Genomic DNA, 10106 nt, shown 5'->3' with positions numbered 1-10106 from the left:
GAGGTGTTCAGGGTGGGTCATATACAAAATATCAGATAGCCCAGAGTGAGTTACAGCCTGGAATCTAATCGAGGGGTTCAGGGGGTTAAAATACAGAATAACAGATAGCCTGGAGTGAGTTACAGATTGGAATCAAATCGAGGTGTTCAGGGTGGGTTACATACAGAATAACAGATAACAAGTAGTGAGTCACAAAATCGCGGAGTCATACAGTCCTAGAGATGTACAGCATGGAAACAGACCCTTTGGTCCAACCCGTCTATGCCGACCAGATATCCTAACCTACTCTAGTCTCTTTTTCAAGCACTTGGCCCATCTCCCTCCAAAACTTTCCCATTCACATATCCATCGAGCTGAATTTTAAATGTTGCAATTGTACTCCCTCCACCACTTCCTCTGACAGTTCATTGCATTCATGGACCACCCTCTGAGTGAACAAGTTGCCCCTTAGGTCTCTTCCATATCTTTCCCCTCTCACACTAAACCTCTGCCCTCTAGTTCTGGACTCCCCTACAGCGAGGAAAAGACTTTGTCTATTTCTTCTATCCATGCCCGTCTTGATTTTATAAACCTCGATAAAGTCACGCCTCAGCCTCTGATGCTCCAGGGAAAACAGCCCCAGCTTATTCAGCCTCTCCCCTTGGCTCAAATCCTCTGGTTTATGTCACAGAATAACAGAGAGCCCACAGTGAGTAACTGCCTGGAATCTAATTGAGGGGTTCAGAGTGGTTTATATACAGTATAACAGATAGCCCGGAGTGAGTTACAGCCTGGAATCTAATTGAGGGGTTCAGAGTGGTTTATATACAGAATAACAGTTAGGCCGGAGTGAGTGACAGCCTGGAATCTAATTGAGGGGTTCAGAGTGGTTTATATACAGAATAACTGATAGCCCACAGTGAGTAACTGCCTGGAATCTAATTGAGGGGTTCAGAGTGGTTTATATACAGAATAACAGAGAGCCCACAGTGAGTAACTGCCTGGAATCTAATTGAGGGGTTCAGAGTGGTTTATATACAGAATAACAGATAGCCCAGGGTGAGTTACAGCCTGGAATCTAATTGAGGGTTTCAGAGTGGTTTATATACAGAATAACAGATAGCCCGGGATGAGTTACAGCCTGGAATCTAATCAAGGGGTTCAGGCTGGTTTATGTGACAGAATAACAGTAATCCCGAGGTCAGTTAAAGCCTGGAATGTAATCGAGGGGTTCGGGGTGGTTTATATACAGAAAACAAATACCCTGGTGTGAGTTAAGGCATGGAATCTAATTGAGGAGTTAAGGCTTGTTTATATACAGAATATATATTCAGAATATATATTTCATATTCAGAATAACAGATGGCTCGGAGTGAGTTGCAGCCTGGAATCGAATCGCGGGGTTCAGGGTGATTTATATACAGAATAACAGATAGCCCAGAGTGAGATGCAGCCTGGAATCTAATCGCGGGGTTCAGGGTAGTTTATAAACAGAATAACAGATAGCCTGGAGTGAGTTACAGCTTGGAATTTAATCGCGGGGTTTAGGGTGGTTTATATACAGAATAACAGACAGCCCGGAGTGAGTTACAGCCTAGAATCAAATTGAGGTGTTCAGAGTGGGTTATATACAGAATAACAGATATCCCGGAGTGAGTTACAACTTGGAATCGAATCGAGGTGTTCAGGGTGGGTTGCATACAGAATAACAGATAGACTGGAGTGAGTTGCAAATTGCATTCAAATTGAGGGTATTGGGCAATTAATCGACAGAGCAACGGGATACGAGAGGAGAGAAAGCAGAGGAGAAATTACCCACCATGGACCAACTCAACAATGAGCTGAGCCAGACAGGATTCAAGTGCTTTATGTGGAGGTTTCTATGTGTTCTGAAAGATGGGACAGAAACAGGCAGATACCCACAGTTTCTATGATGTTACAGTCAAATATCTGAAAGACAGGGAATCCCTAAGCAGAGACGCAGAGTTAAACTCAGTTTAAACTCTCTCCATCACACACACACACCCACACATAGAAACTGAATATAATGTGGAGAAATGTCCATGTGCAGCACAGATTTCCAAACTAACTCAGTGACAGACCAAAACCCCGTTCTCTGCCCAGTCCCCACTTCCAGACCCAGGGAGGTTTTATCCCTGACCCAGGGCATGTTTCTGACTGGATATTATTACATTGTAACATGAAGGTACTGAGTGTAACAGTTTGCTACATCCTATCATGTCATCTATTTTGCTGTCAGTGTTTTGTGAATTATATTGAAAACATTGGCAGGTGCAAGAGAATATTCTGGAAGGTGATTTGCAGTAAGAATAGAAAAAGCTGAATGTTTCTGTGTAAAATGATGAGAAATTCTGAAGCAGTATTGTTCAGATGCTACAGCTGATCATGTACGTAAACATCAGTAAGTTAACATGATGGTAGTGCCAGCAGATTGGAGGACCAGTGATACATTGATCATTATTGAGATTAGATTGTGTTGGGAACATGAGTTTAACATGACAGGAAGTGGAATCAAATCAATGGGTTCAGGGTGGTTAATATACAGATTAACAGATAGCCCAGAGTGAGTTACAGTCTGGAATCGAATTGAGGGGTTCAGGCTTGTTTATATACAGATTAACAGATAGCCATGTGTGAGCAAATGCCTGGAACCTACTTGAGGAGTTCAGAGTGATTTAAATACAGAATAACAGATAGACCAGCGTGAGTTACAGCCTGGAATCTAATTGAGGGGTTCAGAGTGTTTTATATACAGAATAACAGATAGACCAGCATGTGTTACAGCCTGGATTCTAATTGAGGGTTTCAGGGTGGTTTATATACAGGATAACAGATATCCCGGTGTGAGTTAAAGCCTGGAATGTAATCGAGGGGTTCAGAGTGGTTAATATACAAAACACAGATACTCTGGAGTGAGTTAAGGCATGGAATATAATTGAGGGGTTCAGGCATGTTTATATACAGATTAAAAGATATCCCTGAGTGAGCTAATGCCCGGAACCTAATCGAGGAGTTCAGAGTGATTTATATACAGAATAGCAGATGCCACAGAATGAGATACAGACAGGAATCCAATCGAGGGGTTCAGGGTGGGTTGCATACAGAATAACAGATACTCTGGAGTGAGTTACAGCCTGGATTCAAATCGAGGTGTTCAGGGTGGGTCATATACAAAATATCAGATAGCCCAGAGTGAGTTACAGCCTGGAATCTAATCGAGGGGTTCAGGGGGTTAAAATACAGAATAACAGATAGCCTGGAGTGAGTTACAGATTGGAATCAAATCGAGGTGTTCAGGGTGGGTTACATACAGAATAACAGATAACAAGTAGTGAGTCACAAAATCGCGGAGTCATACAGTCCTAGAGATGTACAGCATGGAAACAGACCCTTTGGTCCAACCCGTCTATGCCGACCAGATATCCTAACCTACTCTAGTCTCTTTTTCAAGCACTTGGCCCATCTCCCTCCAAAACTTTCCCATTCACATATCCATCGAGCTGAATTTTAAATGTTGCAATTGTACTCCCTCCACCACTTCCTCTGACAGTTCATTGCATTCATGGACCACCCTCTGAGTGAACAAGTTGCCCCTTAGGTCTCTTCCATATCTTTCCCCTCTCACACTAAACCTCTGCCCTCTAGTTCTGGACTCCCCTACAGCGAGGAAAAGACTTTGTCTATTTCTTCTATCCATGCCCGTCTTGATTTTATAAACCTCGATAAAGTCACGCCTCAGCCTCTGATGCTCCAGGGAAAACAGCCCCAGCTTATTCAGCCTCTCCCCTTGGCTCAAATCCTCTGGTTTATGTCACAGAATAACAGAGAGCCCACAGTGAGTAACTGCCTGGAATCTAATTGAGGGGTTCAGAGTGGTTTATATACAGTATAACAGATAGCCCGGAGTGAGTTACAGCCTGGAATCTAATTGAGGGGTTCAGAGTGGTTTATATACAGAATAACAGTTAGGCCGGAGTGAGTGACAGCCTGGAATCTAATTGAGGGGTTCAGAGTGGTTTATATACAGAATAACTGATAGCCCACAGTGAGTAACTGCCTGGAATCTAATTGAGGGGTTCAGAGTGGTTTATATACAGAATAACAGAGAGCCCACAGTGAGTAACTGCCTGGAATCTAATTGAGGGGTTCAGAGTGGTTTATATACAGAATAACAGATAGCCCAGGGTGAGTTACAGCCTGGAATCTAATTGAGGGTTTCAGAGTGGTTTATATACAGAATAACAGATAGCCCGGGGTTAGTTACAGCCTGGAATCTAATTGAGGGGTTCAGAGCTGTTTATATACAGAATAACAGATATCCCAGTGTGAGTTACAGCCTGGAATCTATTTGAGGGGTTCAGAGTGGTTAATATACGGTGGCCTTTGGTGATGGCATTTACTGTCCAGAACCAGTCTGTACTGGAATGACGGGAGACACACTATGAAGTATTTGAACTTCAGTCACCTTTAGAAATAGCTGAGACTGACTCAGGACACGGGGATATGGAGATGTTGGCCTTACAAACCTTTCAGACATCCCGTGGAAGAATAAAGGAAGTGATGGATAATTTTCGTCTCCATGGAGACGATGTTCATGAACTGGATAGATAGTAATTAACCTTATTGGAGTTTTTAAATAGAGACGTCGTATTTAAAAAGCAAAGAGTTCATAGTGTAAAAGTAAAATTTGTAGTTCACCCTCAGTGGGAACATTGTGTGTAATCCTTGTCCTCATTCTCCACCAAAAGCATGTAAAGAAGTGAGAAAGGGCACAGACGCTGTTTCCTGGATAGCAAGATATAAGAAAGCCAAGTGACGTTGTTTACTAAGACATAAGAATATCAGAAAAGATACAACCGGTTTCATCGGGATGATAGAAAGAATGACGGAGTTTATTCACGAGATTTGGAAATGCTGGAGCAAAAACACGCAAATATGATGTAAACAAATGAGATTTTCACATAACGCGAGGTTTGAATGAGTAAATCGGGGAAAGTCCCTCTTTCGAGTGAATCAATAACTATCGTTTGAGCTTGAAAACCATTAGGGAATGATTAAGAAAAGTTTGGATGAGAGTTTCTTCCACGCAATAGAGTTATTTAAATCGTGAACGACTTTACAGAAGTAAAACGTAGAAGCTGACTTCAGAGTGGTTTAAAAGATACACGAAAAAACGTACAAGGAGAGAATTTACCATTGAGTGAAAGTCAGTATGGTTGCGTAACAATTTCGAATTTGTTGACTTCAGACACAAAGATATTTCATGAACACGTAAAACTGAATAAGACTGAGTATAACAAGTTCATGGATTGGTAAGGTGTGGCGTATTATTCAAGGTGAAACTCGGTAAATGGCGCTGATGTCCTAAAATAACTGCAGACAGAAGTGATATCCTAATGACTAGGAATTGAATCGTCACTTGGAGATGCAACACCTACTTTAAAGATTTGACCACATTCACATGATGTTATGTACATTTCGTACATTCTTAACTCCACCCAAGAAATCCACCAAGAAGACTGGGTCCTTTTGTATTGTTAACCCTCTGTACTTCTCTGCAGCACGCCAGTTAAGATAAAATATGCTCACACCAAAATTCAGTTCAATACAATATTCAAACGGTCCTATGTGATTTCTTTTTTTTTATTATTGCAGCAACCTTTGTGAGTTTGTAAAAAACTGTGTAACATGAAATCAGTTCAACTTCTATTTTCCCAGAATTTAAAATAGTGCACATGAGAAACGTTATCCAACTGGTGAAAAATCACCTTCGGCTCTCTCTCCACATAGTCTCTTCACGTTTTAGATACTTGCAGTATGTTTGTTGATCAAGGAGTCATTATCCAGAAAAGGTTGTTTCTCAATCCACAAACACGGGTATTTTCCCATAAACTTGGCTTTGCTCAATATCACCTTCTGTCCGTACCCCTCAACACGACGACAAATTGAAGCTGCTCCATGTGAGGCTCAAAATTAAAACTTCGGCACAGCACAGCCCACTATACTGGAACAGAGATACCGTGCACTGGTCACCTTCAGCACAGGAGCAACACATTAATGCTTACCTCCACATTCCTGGTTTTACCTTAACGTTTGGGAAACCGAGTTTCTCTGATTCCATGGCAAGTAACGGGGATTATATTATCATCTTCAACAGTGGTTCTGTCCCCGAGTGAGGAAAGTGGTGAGGTACTCATTGTAAAGATGGATAGATTGATGAAATGTACAATTTCATCTTTTGCCTTCATTAACTCATGAGCTTTTTATTTTGTTTTGCATCTGTAGAAATCTTAAAATCTTCATCTTGAACAGACTCAATGACAGATCTCCATTGTGTCTCTGGCATCGAATTTCATAGTGCAAACTCCCTCTGAATTCTTCCACCGCATTCCGCTGTTTGGGAAGTGTTCCTGTTGTGGGAAATGCACTTCCCCGTGTGTCACGTGCTGCTCCCCGCATGCGCTCTGGCACTGCACTCATTTTCCTTCTGACACTTGCTCACTGTGTTGCTGTGATCATACAGTGACTTGGTGTCGCACGCCCAGGAAAATGATACGCATCAAGGTTTTTGCATTGTTGAGATCAATTGTCAGTTTAGCCTTATTTTGGATTTTGAAATTGTCTGTTCTGTACACAAGTGCGTGTCAAAAACATCTGAGTGGAAGTTAGGTCTTCGGAATAATGACATTGAGCACTATGCACTCTCCTCCAGTCTGGAAAACAATTCCTCACAGGCAATTTAATAGACAATAGACAGTCGGTGCAGGAGTGGGCCATTCTGCCCTTCGAGCCAGCACCACCATTCATTATGGTCATGCCCTGAACATCCTCAGTCAGTATCCTGTTCCTGCCTTATCCCCATAACCCTTGATTCCACTATCCTTAAGAGCTCTATCCAACTCTTTATTGAAAGAACACCTCCTGCTGTCTCGGGTTCTTCATTCCGTTGACTTCAAATTTCACAGAATTCAACAGACCTTGTTACATAGTCATTTCCTCATTTTTGTTCAGATCACTGTGTGCACAGTGTGACAGTGGGAGTGCACTTGCCCCACAACCCAGGGGTCAGACCATAGTCTTGGAACCGGACTGTATTATTTGTCATTTCACCAACACCAGGGAGAAATATCTGCTGCTCTGCATAATTTACGAAATTCAATTATACATAAGGTCAGAGCTTTTTGAGTATCTGTGATGTGGTGGCCGAGAGGTTAAGGCGATGGATTACTAATCCATTGTGCTCTGCACGCGTGGATTCGAGTCCCACTGTCATCAACGGCTTTCAACGGTGCGGTTTTTCAGCTGTCGCATTGAAACTGGAACTCCAACGGTCAGTTTATATGCATTGTCGCTATTACAAAATCTCAAGGGATAGTTTGCGCCGTTTGACTAAACTGCATTGAAATCTAGTTTGCTTTGGGATAATGAAAAGGAGCGCGATTTTCTTTTTCAAGTCAAGCTGCTGTTAACGTTTTTTCGTATGAGAGCTGCGAAATGCATGTTTATGCAAAGGGAATCTTAATGAATGTTTTGTCAGATGAAATCTGGAGGAAGTTGAGTGGAAGTAATTCATCCTGGTGAGAAGAGCACAGCGAAACAGCACAAAATAATGGAGATATTTCAAAAGGGGCAGGGCGTGGGTGTAGGGGCACTGAGAACTGGCTGTAAATGCACAGTGGAGAATTGCCGCTGTGGGTGCCGTGCATGGGCACGGAGAGACTTACACATTGGTCTCGCCCTCGCCCCTTGCTCTCGCCGTTGATGAATGCTGGACATAAGGCACAGATAAACACAAGATGTGGGAAGCAAGCTCCCTCTCGTTATGCACACACTGGATGCATCACATTGAACTATGAACAACTGGAGAAATCAGCATGTTACCTATAGGGATTGAAACTAAACTGTGGATCATTAACCGCAGATTCATGGAACATAAACATGAAAAATGATTTAAAATGTAGGGTGGAGGGTTGCTTCGCTGAGCTGTAACTTTGATATCCAGACGTTTCATTACTTGGCTAGGTAACATCATCATCAGTGGCGACCTCCAATTGAAGCAAAGCCGTTGTCTCCTGCTTTCTATTTATATTTTTCTTCTCGATGGGGTTCCTGGGGTTTGTGGTGATGTCATTTCCTGTTCGTTTTCTGATGGGTTGATAGATGGCATCTAGATCTAAGTGTTTGTTTATGGCATTGTGGTTGAAGTGCCAGGTCTCTAGGAATTCTCTGGCATGTCTTTGCTTAGCCTGTTCCAGGATAGATGTGTTGTCCCAGTCGAAATAGTGGTATTTTTAATCAGTGTGTAGGGCTACGAAGGAGAGAAGGTCGTGTCTTTTTGTGGCGAGCTGGTGTTCGTATATCCTGGTGGCTAACTTTCTTCCTGTTTGTCTTACGTAGTGTTGGTGGCAATCCTTGCATGGAACCTTGTAGATGACGTTGGTTTTGTCCATGGGTTGAACTGTGTCTTTTAAGTTTGTTAGTTTTTGTTTGAGAGTGTTGGTGGATTTGTGTACTACTAGGATTCCGAGGGGTCTGAATAGTCTGGCTGTCATTTCTGAAACTTCTTCGATGTATGGTAAGGTAGTTAAGGTTTCTGGCTGTGTTTGGTCTGCTTGTCGTGGTTTGTTCTTGAGGAATCTGCGAACTGTATTTTTTGAGAATCTATTCTTCTCGAATACGTTGTATAGGTGGTTCTCCTCTGTTTTCCGAAGTTCGTCTGTGCTGCAGTGTGTGGTGGCTCGTTGGAATAGTGTTCTGACACAGCTTCGTTTGTGTGTGTTGGGATGGTTGCTGGTGTAGTTAAGTATTTGGTCAGTGTTTGTCGGTTTTCTGTATACTTAGGTTTGTAGTTCTCCGTTGTCCTTTCTTTCTACTGTGACGTTCAGGAATGTGAGTTTGTTGTCGGTTTCTTCCTCCTTGGTGAACTTTATGCCTGTGAAGGTGTTGTTGATGATGTCAAATGTCTCTTCTATCTTGTTTTGTTTTGTGATGACAAAGGTGCCATCTACGTAGCGGACCCAGATTTTTGGTTTGATTGTTGGTCGGGCTGTTTGTTCTCGTCTTTGCATTACCGCCTCTGCTATGAATCCTGACAGCGGAGATTCCATGGGTGTGCCGTTGGTTTGTTTGTAGACGATGTTGTTGAAAGTGAGGTGGGTGGTGAGGCACAGGTCCACTAGCTTCATGATGTTTTCGTTGGTAATGTGATTGATGGTGGTTGGTGTCTGTGATGGTCTCTTCTAAAAGTGTGGTAAGTGTTTCCTTTGCCAGGTCGATGTTGATGAAGGTGAACAGTGCTGTTATGTCGAATGAGATCATTGCTTCTTCTTCCTCTATTTTGGTGTTTTTGATATTTTTTAGGAATTCCTGGGTGGAGTGGATGGAGTGCTGTGACTCTTCTATGAGGTATTTCAGTCTTGCGTGTAGTTCTTTGGCCCGCCTGTAAGTTGGTGTTCCGGGTAATGAGACTATGGGTCTGAGGGGGGCTCCTGGTTTATGTATTTTTGGTAGTCCGGTTCGACTTGGGAAAAACCTTGATCCTGGGACAGTCTAAGCAAAGACATGCCAGAGAATTCCCAAAGGCCTGGCACTCCAACCACAACGCCATAAACAAACACATAGATCTACATGCCATCTGTCAACCCCGCAGAAAACGAACAGGAAATGACATCACCACAAACCGCAGGAACCCCATCCAGGAGAAAGATATAAATAGAAAGCAAGAGACAACAGCTTCGCTTCACATGGAGGTCGCCACTGATGGTGTTACCTAGCCAGGTAATGAAACATCTGGATGTCAAACCTCCAGCTCCGCAAGCAAACCTATACCCTAAACCTCAACCTGAGTTACAAACCTTCACAATCCTTGCGATTTAAAGTGTCTGTACGCATATCAGTAATAGACTTTTCGATATAATACCCGTCTGGTTGAAAGAAGAAGACACCACATTTCAAGATGGATGACAACGTTTCCAATGTTGTTTTGAAATTGAGATCTATTTGATCATTTTACGCAGTGAACAAGTTCATTTTAAATAATGCAAACCACATTCTCTCACCTGGAATAAACGTGTGATTTGAATACAAACATTGTCCTTGCTAACTCG

General features: G+C 42.5%; 1 non-coding gene across 1 annotated transcript; it reads left to right on the top strand.

Moving 5' to 3' along the window:
• The first annotated feature begins 7193 nt into the window (after nt 1-7193).
• trnas-acu (transfer RNA serine (anticodon ACU)) lies at nt 7194-7275 on the top strand. The gene has a single exon. It is a non-coding gene; the product is annotated as a tRNA-Ser (tRNA).
• The last annotated feature ends 2831 nt before the right edge of the window (nt 7276-10106 follow it).

Source organism: Chiloscyllium punctatum, unplaced genomic scaffold (genome assembly GCF_047496795.1).
Source record: "Chiloscyllium punctatum isolate Juve2018m unplaced genomic scaffold, sChiPun1.3 scaffold_427, whole genome shotgun sequence".
In the NCBI taxonomy this organism is placed as follows: Eukaryota; Metazoa; Chordata; class Chondrichthyes; order Orectolobiformes; family Hemiscylliidae; genus Chiloscyllium; species Chiloscyllium punctatum.
Note: the sequence above shows the minus strand (reverse complement) of the source record. Positions and strands in the feature narration are given on the sequence as shown.